The sequence below is a fragment of the Crocodylus siamensis genome, chromosome 1 (assembly GCF_052110815.1).
Source record: "Crocodylus siamensis isolate JL-2025a chromosome 1, ASM5211081v1, whole genome shotgun sequence".
Taxonomy (NCBI): Eukaryota; Metazoa; Chordata; order Crocodylia; family Crocodylidae; genus Crocodylus; species Crocodylus siamensis.
The window spans coordinates 182,645,135-182,665,373 of NC_143395.1; the positions used below are offsets into that span (position 1 = coordinate 182,645,135).

The 20,239-nt window shown below is 44.7% G+C and overlaps 2 non-coding genes across 2 annotated transcripts; one reads left to right on the plus strand and one right to left on the minus strand.

Annotated features, from left to right (window-relative positions):
- Nucleotides 1-1,070: 1,070 nt before the first annotated feature.
- TRNAI-UAU (transfer RNA isoleucine (anticodon UAU)) lies at nt 1,071-1,164 on the minus strand. Its single transcript has 2 exons — nt 1,127-1,164; nt 1,071-1,106 (listed from the first exon to the last, which is right to left on the minus strand). It is a non-coding gene; the product is annotated as a tRNA-Ile (tRNA).
- Nucleotides 1,165-1,278: 114 nt separating this feature from the next.
- TRNAI-UAU (transfer RNA isoleucine (anticodon UAU)) lies at nt 1,279-1,373 on the plus strand. Its single transcript has 2 exons — nt 1,279-1,316; nt 1,338-1,373. It is a non-coding gene; the product is annotated as a tRNA-Ile (tRNA).
- Nucleotides 1,374-20,239: the final 18,866 nt, after the last annotated feature.

Genomic DNA, 20,239 nt, shown 5'->3' on the forward strand with positions numbered 1-20,239 from the left:
GAAGTGATCCATTTCAGGATGCTTTCATACAATAAGAGCTTCTGCCAGTGGCACAAAATGTAAAAATAGTTTGAAAAGTGAAGCATCTGAAATACTGGACAGTGTAGAATGAGTGAATTAGGAGGGCTGTAGAAAGAGAATTAGATTCTAGAAGGACCTAGTGTGGAGGCAAGTCCTGCACCTAGATTATCAAATTGACCTACGGCCTTGGCAGCCTTCTGGATTCTCACTGTTTCTGTACCCCCCAATACAAACAGCTGTGAAACACACCTTCTTCCATCTACAACAGAGGTCAGAAATGCCAGGTGGTGATAGGCTGCTACCATACAAAGCCTGACACAGTATATCAATCTAGCTTCTCCACAGCATTAATAAAGACCTCTTTTGCTACAAATCTACATGTTGCTGCATCCTATAATGCTAACTTTTTACTCAGTTCTATCCTGTATTCCAAACTCTATTTTCCCCAATTTGGCTAAAATGTGGCTCATGTCAGATCAGCCTTTAAGCAAATATATATCTAACTCTATATACAGGCATACCTCGGAGATATTGCGGGTTCGGTTCCAGACCACCGCAATAAAGCGAATATCGCAATAAAGCGAGTCACACGAATTTTTTGGTTTCCCAGTGCATAGAAAAGTTATGTTTACACTATACTGTAGTCTATTAAGTGTGCAATAGCATTATGTCTAAAAAAACAATGTACATACCTTAATTAAAAAATACTTTATTGCTAAAAAATGCGAAGTGAGCAAATGCTGTTGGAAACATGGCGCCGATAGACTTGCTCGAGGCAGGGTTGCCACAAACCTTCAATTTGTAAAAAACCACAATATCTGCGAAGCGCAATAAAATGAGGTATGCCTGTATATATTCTAATCTGCCACCTACAGGTGCGGGCCAAACGTACATAGTTCTCCTTGTGGCCTATTCCTACCTTCCATTGTTGGTAAGCCTCCCTTTTCTTTTTAAGAAGATCTGTGACATCCCTATTGAGATAGGTTGGCCTCCTGGCACCTGTGCCACCTTTCTGTATACAACAGGTCAGATCTGGCCAAAAGGCCACATGCTCCAGGTAAGCCTTGAACTCACAACCTTGGCATTGCTCTACTGTGCACTGCTATATAAGTACCATGTGCTAACCAATTGCACCACTGGAGCCCCTATGGGTCATTTAGTTATATAGCTATACAACCTTAGGAACAACTTACTTCTGCACCTGCCATGAGCCACATTTTAGCCAAATTGGCTAAATGACCTGCATCTTGCACAGGGGCTCCAGTGGTGCAATTGGTTAGCACGTGGTACTTATATAGCAGTTACACAGTAGAGCAATGCCAAGGTTGTGAGTTCAAGGCTCACCTGGAGTTTGTGGCCTTTTGACATCTCCTGGGAAGAACACTTGGCCAGATCTGACCTTAAGAACACGATTCTTGGTGCACAGAAGTTGTCCATACTTGTATACAAAAAGGTGGCGCAGGTGCCAGGAGGCCATCTTAGCTCAATAGGGATGCCACAGATCTTCTTAAAAAGAAAAGGGAGGCTTACCAACAATGGAAGGTAGGAATAGGTCCCAAGGAGAACCACGTATGTTTGGCCCACACCTGTAGGTGGCAGATTAGAAAAGCAAAGGCAGTGACCGAATTCAAGTTAGCAACCAAAATCAAGGTCAATAAGTTCTTCTATAGGTACATAGGTAGCAGGAGGAAAACCCGTGGAAACATGGGACTGCTGCTCAATGCATTTGGACCTCTGATCAACAAAACCAAGGAGAAAACTGAATTCCTGAATGAGTACTTCACATCTGTATTCCATCAGTCTAAGAGTGATAGCTTTCTGAATGCAAATATGACACAGAATAGTCACAATAAGGATGATCACCTACCAACAGTCAGCAGGACCAGATAAGCTCCATCTGAGAGTGCTGAACAAACTAGCCAAAGTCATCATGGGACCTCTGGCAAACCTCTTTGAGAATTCCTGGCACTTGGAAGAGGTCCCGGAAGACTGGAAGAGGGCCAATGTCATGCGCATCTTCAAGAAGGGGAGGAGACAGGACCAATGGAACTACACACCAGTCAGTTTGACCTCAACCCCAGGAAAAATCCGCAATACATTTCTGAAGGAGTCCATATGTGATAAACTAGTAGAAAGCAAAAGTCTGAACAACAGCCAGCACAGTTTTTTCATGGGTAAGTCATGTCTGACTAACCTCATCTCCTTCTATGACCAGGTTACTCACCACCTGGATGTGGGAGATGAGGTTGACATCATTTACTTGGGCTTTAGGAAGGCCTTTGACTTGGTGTCCTATGAGGCTCTCAATGTAAAACTAGGGGACTATGGGCCCAACAATTCAACAATTAGATGGGTGGGAAACAGGCTGCCGGGTCAGACCCAGAGAATACTAATAGATGGATCCATGCTGACCTGGTGAGAGGTAGCCAGTGGGTTCCCCCAGGTTCGGTACTTGGACCAGTGCTTTTCAACATCTTCATCAATGATTTGGATCTGGGGGTGAAAAACACACTGGCATAGTTTGCCAATGACACTAAGCTGTGGGGAAGTGCGGCCATGCATCAGGTAGGCTGATGATTCAGGAGGACCTAGACAGATTAGTTAGATGGGTGGACCAGAACCAGATGCTGTTCAACAGTGAGAAGTGTAAAGTGCTCCACCTAGAGAGAAAAAATCTGCAACAAACTTACAGGCTCAGCTATGCTACTCTAGCTGGCACCACATCTGAAAGGGACATGGAGGTCATAATTGACCATACAATGAATATGAGCCACCAGTGTGATGCTACGGTTAGCAGAGCAAACAATACACTTGTATGCATCAACTGGTGCATCTCAAGCAAAGCTAAGGAAGTTATTCTTTCACTCTACATGGTATTGGTGACTGCCCCTGCCCCTTCCCCTGCTCCACTCCCTCCCTCACTACAGAGGACTTATTCACCTTTGCAAACAAAAGTCTGCCTGCGATGGTCATTCTGGAAATTGGCTTGAAAGCAGGGTACAATAAGTGTACAATTATATTGGGACATGCTCACATTGGAAAAGAGCATTATATTCCCAGCAGAAAAAAAGAGGCAACAGAATAATTCCTTGGACGATGCAGTAAACAGTATGCCAAAGTTCAGTTTTCCACAAAGAGTTCAACCTGTGGTTGGACATTCCTGCACCACACACCTGATTTTTGACTCAGGGTAAAGAATGGGTGTGAAAGTTTGTTTTTGAGGGGGGTTTTTGCCCTTCAGCCTCAGCCAGCTGCCAACAGCCCCAAGGAACAAAGGTTTGCCTGTATTTCAGCAGTTTCACTTCCCCTGCATCAGCTGAAGTGTCACAGAAGGTGCTATTTTAGTGGTAGGCCAGTAGAAAATCTATCTCCTTTGAGGTGATCTTGTCTCTATTTAATCAACCATAGAACAGAGCAGGACCCACTTATGGGTTGCTTGCCTCTCTACAATTAGGGCTGTGCGAAGCTTTGGTATCTGATTTGATTTGGAGGAGATTCAGCCCAATTCGGCCCAATTCGGAGGCCGAATCTCCAAATCTGAATTGAATCAGGATACCGTTTAATCTCTCCAAATCGAAACAGAGAGATTTGGAGAGATTCGACAATTTGGCCATAGGCACAGCTTTAGATGTTTTTTCTACATACCTCAAGGTACCAGGCCTGTCTCGTGAACACTGAGCTGCTGGGGCGTATGGAGCATCCCACGGGAGTACAGGGGGCCCCCCACCCGGAAGTGGACCAGAAATACTTCTGGTCCACTTCTGAGTCTGCTACGGAGCATGCAGGGGATCCACCCCACCCTCCAGCTTGGCAACTGGTGCTATCCTGGGTTTGGGGGGCACCCAGGGTCCCCCCGCAGCTGATTGCTGAACCAGGGGGCTCCAGGCAGGTCCTCCATGCACTTGGCAGCAGACCCAGAAGTGGATCCCCCCCATGCTCCCGTGGGACGTTCCATTCGCCCTACCATCTCAGGATTCACGCTCCACCCCTGGTACCTTGAGGTATGTAGAAAAAACATGTAAAGCTGTGTCTATGTCTGAATCGCTGATTCTCTGAATCAGAATCGAATCTTCACATTCGACTGAATCAAATTGGGACAGTGATCCAAATCAGCGAACTGAATCACTGTCCCCTGAATCAGGCCAATCGAATACTGTCCGCTTTGCACACCCCTATTTATAATCTATTTAGAAGCATGTTTTTTAAAGCAGTGAGCTAAGATTAATCTGGAAACATCAAGCTGGACATTTTGCTGTTGCTAAGGGGGTACTGCAACACATATTTTTACACTGCTGTAAACAGGAGCAATGCTGATGATGTTAGCCTGGAGTGACACTGCTGTTCATGAGTATCGGGCCCATCATCCTTTAGCAGATAGTGTTTTGTATTGGAGACTGATGCCCCTACTCAGGCTACAGATCAGCCCAGAGAGGAACAGCTAACTGGTTCATTATCATAGACTGACTATTAACAAAAGGAGACTCAGAAAAAAAAATGCCTGGTAAGATCACAAACACAGAGACAGCAAGATATTGTGAGTCAGTTCTTATTTTGCAGTTATTGGTTTAAATTAGTTTATAACCTGTTCTTCTCTTAGTGCTACTTGCGTTGTTAGGCAGAGATCATGGATGCAAAACATTTAATGGTGTTATTTGTCAAAGCAGAAGAATCCTGCATCCACACTGTACCAAAAAAAAAAAAATGGAAGGGAGGACAAGTAGGAGGATGCTGATCTGTAGTTAAAGATACCACAAGAACACTCACTAACAATTGTTAATCTTACCTGGATAATCCCAGTCATAATCCTCTGCGGATTTAAAAAAACGTATGCTGTGATTTCAGTTTGCCTTGTGCGAAATTTTCACAAGTCCTGATTATGATTAAAAATGTTGCTTTAATGAATACACTGCTTATAAATGAGCTTCCACAATAAATCTACTGTGCAGGCCTTGCTAGGAGGGACCGTTCATTATTTAACTGGTACAGAATGTCACTTATTCATTTAACATAGGCAGAGAGGGACTTATAGTTAAGAATAAGTAAAAAGACTAAGTATTTTTCATTGTAGGAATAGCTAACAAGTAGCATGATTAGAGCTCGTTGAGATACTCTTCATGAATAAAATTCTTTGTGCATGTAGCTCCTCTTTTGAGTGAGCAATTAATTTGTAAGTAGACTATCATTTTCTTTAATTGTCATCCTTAAATATACACCAATGAGTTCAGAGGAATTGTTAGCAGACAACGCTTTGTTTGTGAACCGTGTTTTGACAATTGAATGGCCATTTTTGATTCTGGCTACTTGGCCACTCAGGTTTTATATTACCCTTTCCACTTCGTGTTCTGATGACTGACACTGTTTACAAAGGAATTAACAAACAAATAATACCCCTCAGATATGAATTTTCAGATGCAACTCTTCTTAGAATTCACATAACACTGAACATTCACAAACCTTTTCCCATATTCTGAGTTGTTCTTTAAATGCACATAAAAATGCATGGCATGGTTTTATAATTCAAATCTTTCCTTTGCAATAGGGCCCTAATATCACTGTTCTTGTTCAACCATTGAAGATTAGAAAATTCTCCTGTTCTTTGTCTTTTAACTCCGCATGTTTGCTCCCACATGCTTTTCCTATTGTTCATCTCATGTTGTCTCTTTGCAGTTAATGTTTTTTTTGGCTGCAACAGTCAACATGTTCTCTTAGGAATGCACTGGACCCAACACATTTGCCAGAAAGATGTTGTCACTGCAAAATCCTTACATTTAATTGCAGAATTTTTTGTTTAAAAAGAATCAGTTGGTAAGCACATGCCATTTCTTCCAGAACAGACATTCCTGGCCTTGTTTCCTGCCATGAAACCACATTAATCCAGTTCCCTTTGCTTCAAAGGAAGCCTTGGTTTTGGGAGTGGAAGCTGGCTCAGGACTCCCAGGCAACTGTTGGTGACCTCATGTTGGAAGGGTTTGGGAATCTGTTTTAGAAATGGCAGTGTGATTTTCTACAACAGAACAGAGTGAGAGGGAGAGCCATATCAGTGCTGGAAAATTGCTAATCCAAAAAACTTGTTTCTGGATGTTGTTTCAAGGTAGGTGAGAACTTTCCCAGTTCTCACATTGCCCCTTTCCTCCTGCCTCTACCTCCCGCACATGTCACCCGCCAAATATTTCAGGGTCAGAAAGCAGTTCATATGATCCTTTCAGAGACCTTGTGTTTCATGCACAGAGCTCTGTGCAGTAATAAAGAGACTCCATTTGGTCTGCAACAACTTGCATCTTTATTTCAAGTGCACTGTATTCACTGGTGATGCTTACAGCCAGAAGGTGCACTGGGTGCTCAGACCTACGGTGAAATTCCTCAAGCACATGGAACTTCCTGGTGTCACCTTCCAAATAATCCCCACTACACCTCTTGTGCCAACATCTTGTTACACTGCCTCTTGATTTGTTGCCAGCCTAGCATCATGACTACCCAACCCAACTCCCTCTGGGGAGCCAGCATTTTATTTTCAGTGAGCTTTCTCTTTTTTCATGGGTTTTGTGGACATTACCCACTTTTTGCAGGCAGCGCTGGATTTCGCGTTTTCCGCAATATCTGCAAGATTGTTATTTTGGTAGGTCCCTAATTATGACTGTTACGCCTAGCAATGCCACCATCAGATAGCAGAAGCAAGCATGAGAAACTAATGCGGAAGTTGCCACCCAGCTTTTACATGGGAAATGCCTACACATTTAATGGAGTCAACAGAACAGTCTCCTTTGTCTTATCTCCTGTTGTCCCAACCCATCCTTCCCATGTATTACTGATCCCAGGTTGTACACTTCTCACAGAGAGGAGCTTCCACAGACCCTGGTGCCAGAGATGGTACTTAGCAAAGGTGCTGCTCTCTCCTCTGTGTATTTGGAGGCTTTTCTGCTCTGTTTTGCTCCCCACTGCTTTGAGTGGAGACGGGGATCACCAGACCTTCTGTAATATGAGAGTTCTTCTATCACTAAGCAGCAGAACCTATGGTGAATTTTGCTACAGTTTGCAGATGAGTGTTGGAGCTGATATGGATTACATCTACGTGGTAATCTTACCAGCCCTTGCAGTGGTGCCCTCATATACTTAGTACTGCCCAGGATCCTGTGCTCAAACTGATAGCAGGGTTGCTGCCTCTGGATAGGCAATCCAACAATTAAATTGCCCCCGGGCCTCTAGCTAATTAATCTAACTGTGTGGGTATAGCTGCACTGATTGTGGTTCAAGAGGCAGCCTTCATGGAGCAGCACAATGGGCTCCTATACATGTGCACGGAGCCAGCTCTGACGTGCTGGAAATCCAGTGCGTTGGAGCAGACTCAATTACTCACATCTGATGCGGCATGAAAATAAACACACTCCAGCAGAATCTGGTGTCACATGCATTACACATGACACTCATGCATTACACATGATGCTCAGGTGCTTTTAATTAAAAGCATCCGGTACACATGACACTTGAGTGCTGATACACGTGATGCTTGGGCATTTCTAATTAAAAGCACTTGCTAATTAAAGCACCCCCCCACACACACACCTTCCGAAGCATGTGTAAAAATGTCCAGTGTGCCAGGGGGTGGCATCATTGGGAGGGGAAGTTCACCATACAGTCACAACTGCAGAGCCACAAACAGAAGGACCCCGGATACGTTCCTTGAGGTTGGGGCTAGCATTCTGTGGTGGGCCCAGAAATTGTTAGATGCAAAACAAGGAGGGAGTATGGGAGAAGAAACACTTGAAGCATTTTGTGCTAGATGCTCCATGGCCTTGCAGCTTGCATAAGTCATTACCCGAGTCAAATGGGTTTTGGACAGCTGACCTTCTACTCTGTTACCATGCTACAGCCGGTTTGCCTTGGTTTAAATGACTAAAGAAGGTGTTGAGCAATGAAGTATCTGGCCTAGGGCTTTTCAGGCAATGGCATTTAATAAAAATAACCATTTGCAGGTTCCTTTTCAGGAAAGCTGATGGAGGCTCACAAACTCCTGTTTTATGTACGGCTGTCTGAATATGTATACATATTTTGATACAACAACCAAACTATTTTTAGTCTCCTTTTGGATATGTTTGTGAGCAAGCCCTTAACTGTTGCTATGCTGCTATGGAAACAGTATCCATGTATACGGACATGTTTACAATTGTTTTAAATACCATAAACTTTCAAGGGCAAAGTCAAGCGGTTTATTTCCGTTAAAGTCACTTCATGGTGCTTTTTTTTATTATATTCTTTAATTTAAGACCCTTCTCAGCTAACACTGGCTCTATAAAGATTAAAAAAAGACATGCATGTGACATCTATATAGGTTTTATGTGTTGTCATGTGAAATGAGTGGAGTGAGATACGAATAGTTGAGAATCTAGCTTTGAAAATAGAAATAATTTGTAACTTCCCCATCTCTTCCCAAACAAAATATTAAAGGGATTTTTATTGGACACTGAAATGCTTATTCAAGGTGAGGTTAGCAAATCATAGGAAGTACTGGAGATGGAGACAGCTGAAAGCCAGTTTGTCTCACATCCTGCGCTCATGCTATAAACTGTGTAATTATTGGAAAGCTTTGTTCAGAAGGATTCCCTCAGCACTGGCCATCTGTATCCAGCGTGTGTCTGCAGATCGGTTTGCATTACCTAACAGTAATGAGCTGGATTTTCAAATTGGAGTGTGCCTAAAGTTAGGCATCTTAATCCATATTTAGGCACCCAACAGAGTATGCAGGATGGGTTAGTGTCCTAGTTCTTTCTAGCTGCCAGTCAAAGCTGTTGCTGACTCTCTTTCCTCACTGGCCAGGGCAGAGCTGGTCAGGACAGAAAGAACATCCTGTGCTGCCTCAGTTCTTCAGTTCCCTTGCTAGCTCATTCTTGGAGATCTGCAGCCCTCATCAGAACTGTTTCTTTGACATTTCAACCTTTCTTACGCAAAAGGAAAAAGACTTCCACCCCCCAAATGTCAGGGTCAGGAGGTGATTTATTTGCTTCATTTCAATTGCATCATAACTTAAAAACACTTCCCCTGCCCCTGAAACCAATGCATCCAAACCTTGGCAGAAAAACTCCATCCCTGTCTTGTTATGAGCTGCAGTGCATGACCACAGAAGGATTAATATCCTTGGAAGGAAGTGGTGGGTATGAGGGACCATGAAGGAACTAGCTTCAGTGGCAGCTTTGGTGCTGCCCCTGTCACACACTAATAATAGGAGTGAACAAAATCCTACCAAAAAAAGGCAAAGGTCCTCCCGAGCTTAACAACCCATTGGGCTGGCATGGTTAAGGCATGCATGGGATGGCTAGCATCACATCCAGCTGGTTTCAGCTCTCCAGCCTGCCTAACAAGATCTCCATTTACAGGTATATCAACAAGGGGAGGCCTTGTGTACCAGTCCAGAGCAGGGATCGCACTCATGACTTTGGAGCTGCGGCATTATAAATAGCTAGTTTGCCATCTCAGCCTGGCAAAAAAATCCTAGCAAGGGGATGGAAAACTGTGAGTCCCCTTGCATATAACATACCAGTCTGCAGTTAGCTTGAAAGGGCATGGAAGAGAGTAGCAAGGCACTGGATGGAAGCAGCCATCCCTGCCACTTTTCTCAAGGGACAGCCACCAAAAATCTTGGTCCTTGTTCCCTTCAGACCAAGCAAATCCACCAAAGTCCATATGGGCCCCACCATTGTTACTGATGGGAGGGGATCTGGCCTCTGGCATGTAAAGGGTGGCAGTTTCTGATTCCAAATATATCACTAGATCTTCCCTTTCACTCCCACAAAATGGGCACGGTAAGATATGAGGGAAGCTCATTTTGGAGACAATGTCAGCACAGGGTGCAGAAAAGGGTAGAAGACACAGAAAAGAAAGTACCTGGAGCATCTGAGAGTTCCTGCTAAGCATGTGCTCCTGCAGAGACTTCCTGACTCAAGCAAAATTTCTCTTGATGATTGTGGCTGAACCAAAGTTTCCCCATACTGCCCTAGCACAATTTAAGACCATAGCATAGCCCAGTACTTAGGTAAGTAAGTTGTTCAAAGGGGTACCCACACAGTACAGTGGCATATGGACCCATATGGACTTTGGTGGATTCACTTGGTGTGAAGGGAGCAAGGACCAAGATTGTTGGTGGCTTTTACTACCTGTAATTTTCCCTTTCCTATAGTGACTCCTGGAGACAGCATACTTTTAACTTTGTTCCTTTCCTTTCCAAACCTCTGCGGAGATGCTTAATTCATATTCAGCCTGGTGTACTCTGTTTTCACTTAAATCAGTGTAAGCAAGTTTAAATTGAATTAAGACCCAAGCCAGGTTTAAATGAAATGAAGAGTGTCTTCCCAGGGTTTCTCACTGTTTTATTAGATTGGATTTTAACATGATTTAAAGTAGAACTACTATAATTTTGAATATGGACAAAGTCTTAGGTCTAGTTTGTCAGAGAGGGAGAGAGAGAGAATGCAGCATGTTTGTACTTTTTTGTAAATATGTTTGCATTTAGCTAGTTATTATACATAATTCCTCCTTATCGTGCTTAATTGTTTCTTTTTCATTAGTTCATGTAAAACTAAATACAAATGAACAACTCAATAAGTAATCACTGAAGTAGAAGTAAAAGATCAAAACAAATATCAGTGTTGAGGGGACTTGTATATGACTGTGCCAAAAGTGACTTGGCAATCCCATGGGCTACTGTCTGGAGGGACTTGTCTGTTTTGCTTGGAAGTTAGTTTCCCAGCACCCCTGGCCTGCAGAAGTCAGGAGCCAGATATGTGTGAGGAATGCAGGAGTGTTTCATGCTGGTACTATGTGGGCCGACTGAAGTCGATGGAAGTTGCCAACAGATCCTTGGAAAGAAGATGCTGTTCTGTACAAGGAGGTGGGGCTTTGGTGGCAGTGCCAACTTCATGTTGTGAGGGCTGAGAAAGGACAGTGCTTCTGTGGAGGGCTGGAAAATGACCTCCCATTCCAAAGTCCACCCATGCTAAACATTTTGAGGAATTGGATAACCCAAATCCAACTCCATCTTTAGATGGGCAAGAAGCACTTGTGCAGCTAAGTTAGCTGTGTAAGTGATAGATATGTCAGGCCACTCCCCCTGGGAAGGCATGTAACTTCTTGTCAGTCACAGAAAAATGGAAGAGGAGAAGAATGCTCCCATCTTTTAGTGTGTCTCAGTGAGATGGGCACTGCCCTGGAAGGGACGATGCCTTGGATTCCAGCCCCTGCTCCTACCCCCAATGTTTTATCTGCGTTTGAATTTAACAGTCTTTAGATGGACAGACAGCACTTGGATGGTTTCTGCCGCACTGTGGACAGAACCCTTCCAAGGCAGTACCCACCTCACTGAGATGCATACGTTCTTGCTTGCTCTCTCAGACCCACATATCTTCCCCTTTTAACTGTCCAATGGATCAGCCTCAATAGGAGGGTGTTTTTGGCCCCTTGCCAGAGACTTAGTGGTCAGCTAAGGCACTGTTTCATAGTTTCATGGTTAGTAGAGTTGGAAGGGACTTGAGCAGATCATCAAGTCTGACCCCCTGCCATGGCAGGACAGAGTACTGGGGTCAAACGACCCCAGCAAGACATTCATCTAGCCTCCTCTTAAAGACCCCCAGAGTAGGAGCCTGCACCACTTCTCTTGGAAGTTGGTTCCAGATCCTAGCTGCCCTGACAGTGAAGTAGCGCTTCCTGATATCTAGCCTAAATCTACCATCTGCCAGCTTGTGACCATTATTTCTAGTCACTCCTGGCAGTGCTCAGGGGAACAGGGACTCCCCCAGTGCCTGCTGGTCCCTTCTGACTAGTTTGTAACAGGCCTCTAGATCCCCCCTCAACCTTCTCTTGTGGAGGCTGAACAGGTTCAGGTCCCGTAGCCTCTCCTCATAGGGCCTGCCCTGTTGTCCCCTGATCATGTGAGTGGCCCTCCTCTGGACCCTCTTGATGTTGTCCAAATCCTTCCTGAAGTGTGGCACCCAGAACTGGACGCAGTACTCCAGCTGCGGCCTGACCAGCTCCCCCAAAGAGGGGGAGGATCACCTCCTTGGACCTGCTTGAGATGCATCTGTGGATGCATGACAAGGTGCGGTTGGCCTTCCTGACTGCATCCCCACACTGCCGGCCCATGTTCATCTTGGAGTCAGTGATGACTCCAAGATCCTTTTCCGCCTCTGTACTGACAAGAAGGGAGTTCCCCAGCCTGTAGGTATGGTGCCGGTTGTTCCTCCCCAGGTGCATCACCTTGCACTTGTTGGTCCTCCCTGGTGATGGCCCCTCCCTTCCATTGAGTATATGCCTCCCTTTTAGCTAGAAGACATTCCCGTATGCTTTTGGTGAGCCTTGGGGGCTTTTGTGCCCCCTTGTCCCCTTTGATCCGCATTGGGATTACCTCCCTTTGGGCTTGGAGGATCGTCTCCTTAAGGAACAACCACTCTTCCTGTTGAAAGAGAGGAAATATGTTCAACATCTCCTGGGTGAGTGGGGCCTAAAACATAGGCCTCCCACCCCCTCAGTAAGTGCCATAACCCAAAGCATGGAAGGACCCTCTTCCATCATAGTATATTTATGACTAACCTTCCAGGGACACGTACCAAGTTCATGCAGCTTCACAAATGGCATAGGATCACAACAAAGCATGAGTGGCTGAAGCATGTCCTTCTGGCCGTACAGGCAGTTCTTGACTTACAATGTTTTGAGTTACAGTGTTTTGCACTTACACCATTTATAAATTGACACCTGTTTCAACTTGATGACATCACTTTTGCCTTTACAATGCTTGATCCGATGCAAGGCCACACCAGTGAATAAATTTGCTGTGTTGCTCATCTCCCTGGAGAACATCTGTCCGAAACTTCCTCGGGCATTTTCTTTAAGAAAGCAGACAAGACTCCGGAAAAACCTGCAGCCAAGATTCCTGAGGAGACTCCAGCTAAGAACCCTTCAAAAAGGGTTTTCAGGAACCAATTGTGTCGTAAATCCAAGGATTGTCTGTATTCACGTAAACTGTGAAAGTGCCACTTATCTACAAAATGGGGGATGGAATTTGGGACTATGACTCTATAGGCATAAGGCAAATATCTGTGGACCTTGTTACATGATCTTTTTAGGTGGCTTCTGGAGCTCTTAACCCCTGGATTGGCTGTATTTTAACACCTTTAAGTATCTTAAAGCATTTGTTATTTGGCTTAAAGTTACACCACTCCGGATTATCTCTAATCAACCTCATTTCGCTTTTGTTCCATTAATGTGTGGCCATTCTCCATAGCTATTCCACCCAAGTTGAAGTGTTTCAGCACGCTATGATGCAGTGCTCCCACCTGAGTCAGGATTTGCTGGGGCACAGAAGGGCTGGGCATGGTACCTCTCTTAACTAGAGTGTGGATATGTGCTGTGTTATATGTTGTATGCCCTCTTTTTCAAATTCTATGACAGTGAGGGAGGTGACCCTTCCTAACAGTTTAACTGTACCATTATGTTCTGTAGTACCCCTCAGAGTCCATTGGAAGTGTCCTACTGTTAAAACTTGGGGTAAAAATGGCCTCTTTCCAGATCAGAGGCTGACCACAGATGAGTCAACCTCACCTCAGTCCCTGGAAAAGTCATGGACCAGGTCCTCAAAGAATCCATTTCTAAGCAGTTGGAGGAGAAGAAGGTGATCAGAAACAGTCAGCATGGATTCACCAAGGGCAAGTCATGCCTGACCAACCTGATCGCCTTCTATGATGAAGGCACTGGCCCTATGGATGCGGGCAAAACCAAGGAATGTAATAGTTCTTGACTTCAGCAAGGCTTTTGATACACAGTCTTGTAAGCAAGCTGAGGAACTATGGGTTGAATGAATGGACTATATGGTGGATAGAAAGCTGGCTGGATTGTAAGGCTTGATGGGTAGTAATCAATGGTACAGTGTCTAGCTGGCAGCCAGTATCAAGTGAAGTGCCCCAGGGATCAGTCCTGGGGCCAGTTTTGTTCAATATCTTCATTAACAATCTGTAAGATGGGATGGATTGCACCCTCAGCAAGTTCACGGATGACACCAAGCTGGGGAGTGTAGTAGATATACTGGAGGGTAGGGCTAGGAGTAAGCTAGACATATTAGAGGATTGGGCCAAAAGAAATCTCATGAGGTTCAACAAGGACAAATGAAAAGTTCTGCACTTAGGACAGAAGAATCCCATGCACCAGTAGAGGCGGGGAGCTGACTGGCTGGGCAGCAGGTCTGCAGCAAATGATCTAGGGGTTACAGTGGGCAAATGAGATGGATATGAGTCAGCAGTGTGCCGATGTTGCCAAGAAAGGCTAACATCATCCTGGGATGCATTAGTAGTAGTGTTGCCAGCAGATAGAGGGAATATTCTGCTAAATGTGAGGCCACATTTGGAGTCCTGTGTCCAGTTTTGGGTCCCCCACTACAGAAAGGATGCAGACAAGTTGGAGAGAGTTCAGTGGAGGGTAATTAAAATGGTTAGGGGGTGGGTTACATGACTTATGAGGGGAGGTTGAGGGAACTGGGTTTATTTAGTCTGAAGAAGAAAAGACTGAGAGGGGGTGCACCTGCTGGGCCTCGATTACTCGGTCCCTTGCCGCCCTGCCCAGGGGCCTGGTGGTAACCTTCCGCTCCGTCTCTTAAGGGAGTAGTCCTCGGTCTTCCGCTTCAGGTGTACTCCCCCTCCGTGTCCCGCCTGCCACGACTTCGATGATATTTCAGTGGTGGAGGGGATGGCCACCTGACGCTGGCTACCTCCCCAAGGTTAAAGCGCGATGTTCTTCATGAGGCTCCACCTCCCCTGCACCTCGCCCTAGACCTTGCCTCAGCAGTGTGCTATCGGTGTTGCCTCCGGCTGGCCCTCCGCTTGATGAGGGACCCCACTGGGTGCCAACTAGGCTCACGCAGGGGCCCCGGAAGTCCTGGTTCCTTCTCGGCCAGCCTAACCTGTAGGATCCTAGGTTCCCTCTAACTCAATAGCCCTGAACAATAATACAGAGACCCAGGCCAACACAAACAAACCACACTAGTAGTGAAAGGAAAAAAAATGCTAATTTAACCACAAGGCTCAAGGGATCACCTCCCACAAAATAAGCTACGCTCCCTATCAAGGGGATATTCGGCTCACGAATTTTGGTCGAGGTCCACCGTCGTGTCTCAGTCCTTCTTTTCTTTGAGGATTCCCTCTTAATTCCTATGTCTGTCATCCTCTGTGTTAATGAAGCTTTCAACTTCGACTCTCCTCGCGCCCCAGGGTTATATGCAGTCGAGACACCTGAGTCTTGTCAAGCCCAATGGCAGAATCTTCCCCTGGGCAGAATTCAGATTCTTCCCATGATGCTGCAGCACCGTTCTCCGGCTCCTCCACCTTCCTGGTGGGATCTGGAGCTCTTCTCCCCATGCTTTCTTGCCGCCTCTCCTCCCTTTCTTCCCACTCGCTCTCCCTTCTTATTCTCCCGTGCTGGTTCTCCTCCCCTGCTTCCCCAGCTGTTTTCCCTTTAAATAAACCGCGGCTAATGAGCCGCGCGGGACCAGCCGCCACTTTTTACTCCGCTGCAATCCCTGCCGCACTTCCTGCCGCCAGTAAGTTGTTTTCATTTAGTTTCTCTTCTCCTTTCTTTTCCCCATGGTGTGCTGCCCCACAGGGCCCCCCTTGGACTCTTCGGGGTTCATACCTTCGCCGCGCCCCGGGACAGGGGGTTTGCTAGCAACTTTGAACCACCTGAGTGGTGGTTCCAAAGAGGATGGAGCTAGACTGTCATCAGTGGTGGCAGATGGCAGAACAAGGAGCAGTCATCTCAAGTTGCAGCAAGGGAAGTTTAGGTTCAATAAAGGAATTAGGTTAGATATTAGGAAGAATTTGCTCACTAGATGGGTAGTAAAGTATTGGAACAGGTTGTCCAGAGGTGGTGGAGTCTCCATACTTGGAGGTTTTCAAGACCCAGCTAGACAAAGCATTGGGTGGGATGAACTAGTTGGGGATGGTCCTGCTTTGAGCAGGGAGGCGGGGTGGGGATTGGACTAGATGACCTCCTGAGGTCCCTTCCAACCCTAATTTTCTATGATTCTCTGACTCTTTCTTCATTACAAATTATTTCTTTTTCCCAAGGCCTTTCATATCATACAGAATATACAATGAGGGAATTATTAGTCACAGTAATGTGTCACCATATCTGCTATTTAGTTTTATGGATACTCTTCACCCTTAATTCTAAACTAATATCAGATATCAGTACTATTGTTGGAGCTCAAGGTACAGTAGCTATCATGGTTCAGATCTGTTGGCATAGCAAGTGGAAGCTGATCTTTGCATTTATTGTGTCATCTATTCAATACACATTAGGCACAGTGCAAATAAAAGGCAACCATAACATGTAACCTGTTGCCTAAACACAATACTTATCATCATCCAGACTTTGTTCCTTAAAATGTAGAATTCTTGGCCCAGTTTGTGGTTTTTAAATCTACAGACCGGTTAAGTCTGTGTGGAGGCAGAACAGCAGCTACAATGACTTCAGACACTGTGCTTGCAGTTATGGTGGGGGCATTCCCAGGAATGGCTACTGCTACATTTTGACTGGGTGCTATATGTGTGCTCTGATGTTCAAGCTGACAGAGCAAGGAATGAGATGCTGGCCCATTATTCTCATTAGTGTTTGTTTTACTGCTTCCCAGTGGCTCCAACTGAGATATGATTGCACTGTGCTAGGTTTTGTACAAACACATAATAGTAGGTAGCCCCTGCCTCCAGGAGCTTCCCATCTAAGCAGGCAAGACAGAATGATTATCCTTTTTTTTAGTGGTAGAACTGAGACACGGTGAACTTGAGTTAGCCAAAGTCACACCAGTAATTTGTGGCAGAGTTAGGAAGTGAACACAACTCTAAAGGTCAACTGCTCTACACACAAGGTCATCCTCCTAGCTGAGTTCCACAACCATTGGTTGCATCAGCACCCCCACTTGCAGTCCAAGAATGCATAGTAAGGGGTGCTACTGGGATGTCTGTGTTAAACAGACTGCTGATGGCTTCTCTTCTTCACACATCCATGCAGATTAAGGCCCATTATAGTATGGACAAGTATTGACTGTGGTAATTCACATCAATTTTTCCTTCTGTTGGTTTTAGCAGGTCACCAGTAAGACACATACAATACACCTGGGCAGATTTTTCATGGAAAATACTAATATGTCTTTTTACTCCATGCATGTGGAGAGAGAGTCCTACAAACCGCACCCCCCCCATTTCCAATCCCAGAAAAGCAGCGCAGTACAGTACTGTAAATTCCCTGTAAATTATGTCATATGATCTGAACTCTGCAGAAATGATTTGTGACATTTTGACAGCAAGTCAACAGCCTGTGAAAAAAACTATTGACTGCCAAGGTTCCCTGTTATGATGCATGTGAGAAGTACTGAGTGTACTTCTCACTTCCCTTTTTGGGAGGTCTGTCAGAGCCATTTTCTCTAGTTTTACTTGGAAAAGAGTCTGTATGTTACCGGTACGATGGCCCAAGTCCTGAACATCCCATGAGCTAGGAGCTAGAGAAAGAACATCTTCTATTTTATTGTGTACTTCTTCAAAGCTAATGCACATTTGCTTCTACTTGCAAGCAAAGAACTCCTTCTGAAACTCCATCTTCTCCTGTTCCTCTCTTCCCATCCTGAGGATGGACTGCTGGCCACATTTTTAGAGCAGCAACAAGTTTTATGAGAGAGATGCCAGCACCCCTGAAGAGATGCCTCGAAATCAGTAGGACTACATATAGGGGTCTATCCATGCACAACTTATCTAGGATCTTTGCAACATAGACTTTGTCTTCCTCTGTGTTTGGAAAGCACATGGTAGGGGCTACCACAGCTTCTATGAGAGTAATGTAACACATTCAAACTTGGCTAACTGAGCACAAGTCCCAGTAACTTCCATTGGGCATAGTTTATTGAGTTTATTCCCACATGGCACAATTAAAACAATAGGACTCCTTGAAGAGGAGCAAACTACAAATTATTTTTAAGGCAAAAAAAGCAACTTTCAAAATATTATCCATAGTGGAATGTCTGCTGTTTTAGAAATACCAGAGGAAGGGGTTTATTTTTAAAAAATACATTATTGCTTTTGCTGAGACATTTAAGATGAATACTCACTAGTGATGTGAGGCTCACGCAAAAGCAATACTGCATGATTTTGTGCTCCTGCTGGTTCTTTAACAGCAGCAGCAGATTTATCGGCAGCATTCATAGAGCTGCATCAACAGATAATAATTGATAATATCCATGTTGACAGAGAAGCAAACTTGAGAAGCCAAGCTGCCTGAAGTTTCATCAAGAAGCACTTAAGAGAGGGAGAGAAAAAGCCAGAGCCTGGTCTAAGGAACTATATCCCTAATTTTTTGAGCTGCGTGAACTTCAGAAGTCTGGGGACGTTGAGGTGGTACCTGGCTACTCTGTCCAGGGGACAGGCAGTTAGTGAAATGAAGATCCCCCAAGTACCATCTCTGTAAATGGGACTTGCACATTTTTGAAGATGTTACCCTTATTCCCCAGTTTATTTCATATAAGCTTAGAGGAACTGAGGACACATTTGGGCTGCAAGTGTGGAGATGTCCGGACTAAACTACCTCTCATAACCATCCTGGCCTCCCGGTAGAATGCTGCTAATTAGTTCTGCCTCTGACTCTTCAGGGACTGGTAAGTAAGTTTGCTGCCGAGTCGAAGATGGGTCTTCAAGCACAAGTCAGGCAGCCTCTCTCTATGCAACATGGAGCAGAGAAGTCTCCTGGAGCTCTTAAGTTCTGAAACAATCAAGCTGGCTGCATGCATCACACTTACTTAAAAAGCACAGTGACTGGCTGTGACATCTTCATAGTGGGGGACACCTCCCTGCCTATCCCCTGCAGGCTGGTGTGAGCCTGAACAACAGATCTTCAGTTCTCAAGGCACTGGGTAAAAATAGCATCAGTCTCTTCAGTCATCTTGAGCTGAACGCTGCACCCCTTATTCCCACTGGTTGATCACGTGAGAATTGAAATGCATGGGACTCTTTCTGCTTGCTTGTAGCAGTAAAATGGCCCTCTTTGGATGACCTGATTGCATTTTGGACTCAACTGTCATGCATTGCCTATGAACTAGCATTCATTATGCAGGTGGTGTCTGCATAGCTTGTTGCTTCTCCCAGACCCTTTCTTCAGATGCGCTGGACTGGTTTGTAGTCATGCTGTGGATTCACTCCTCCCCACTGAATGTTACTTAACTTGACATGCAGTATGGACTGTGCAGGCTTAAAGTTCCAGATGGGACAGAGCAGTGAAAGGACTACTCCTTTTGTGTCCTTTGGTTAGGTGAGAGACACAAGAGTTGGACCAGGATGTCAGGCCTCGAATAATTTTTCCATAGATTTGCAAGGTGTTTATATGTAACATCACTTGAAAAGTAAAAAGCTAGTCAAACACGAGAGAGTCTGTCAGGCAGTGGGCCAGATTCTGGCTACCTCCTTCAAACTCAGTAGTTCACTGATATCAATCTAATTATTCTTGGAGACAGATACTATTCAAAGTAAACACTTAGGACTGGAAGGAAGGAACCTCTTGAACCCCCAAGTCCAGTCCCCTGGATTCACAGGCAACAATTAAAGGAGTGTTCAGCCTGTCATAACCACCATAACCACAAATGCCTTCTGAACACAGACCTCAAACACCTTACATCAGTAAAACTCTTGGAATCTGGCCCTTAATTGGATGAACAGATTAGTATCTTTGTTAAAGCATTAGGAAACTTTGACAAGAGTCATCTGTGACAGAGTGGAATATGTCTGGATTTCCGTATGAACTCCATTCTGTATTCATAGATAATAAGGCCAGAAGAGACTTGACCTCCATCTTGTAAACTCTATCTTGAGGACATCCAAAAGTTCCGGCAACAGTCCAGAGTACTGAAAACAGAAGGCTGTGCAGCTGGCCGCCTAAAATACTGCAACCTGAGCAATGAGCAATCAGGTTCTTCTATACAAAGCAAATTATTCCACAAGAGTGAAGATATGAAGTATTGATTACAGGGGAATAAATGCTAATAAAAACTAATTCTGAATGTAGAAGACTACTAGAAGGACATGAACTATAATAATAATATAATAATATTGAATTCTTGCTTAAATTTTTTCTTTTATTGAGCTCAAAAGTACTTTAGGAAAATGTTATCCTTGTTGTAAGGATTAGAAAAGTGAGGCATGGACAGACAAAT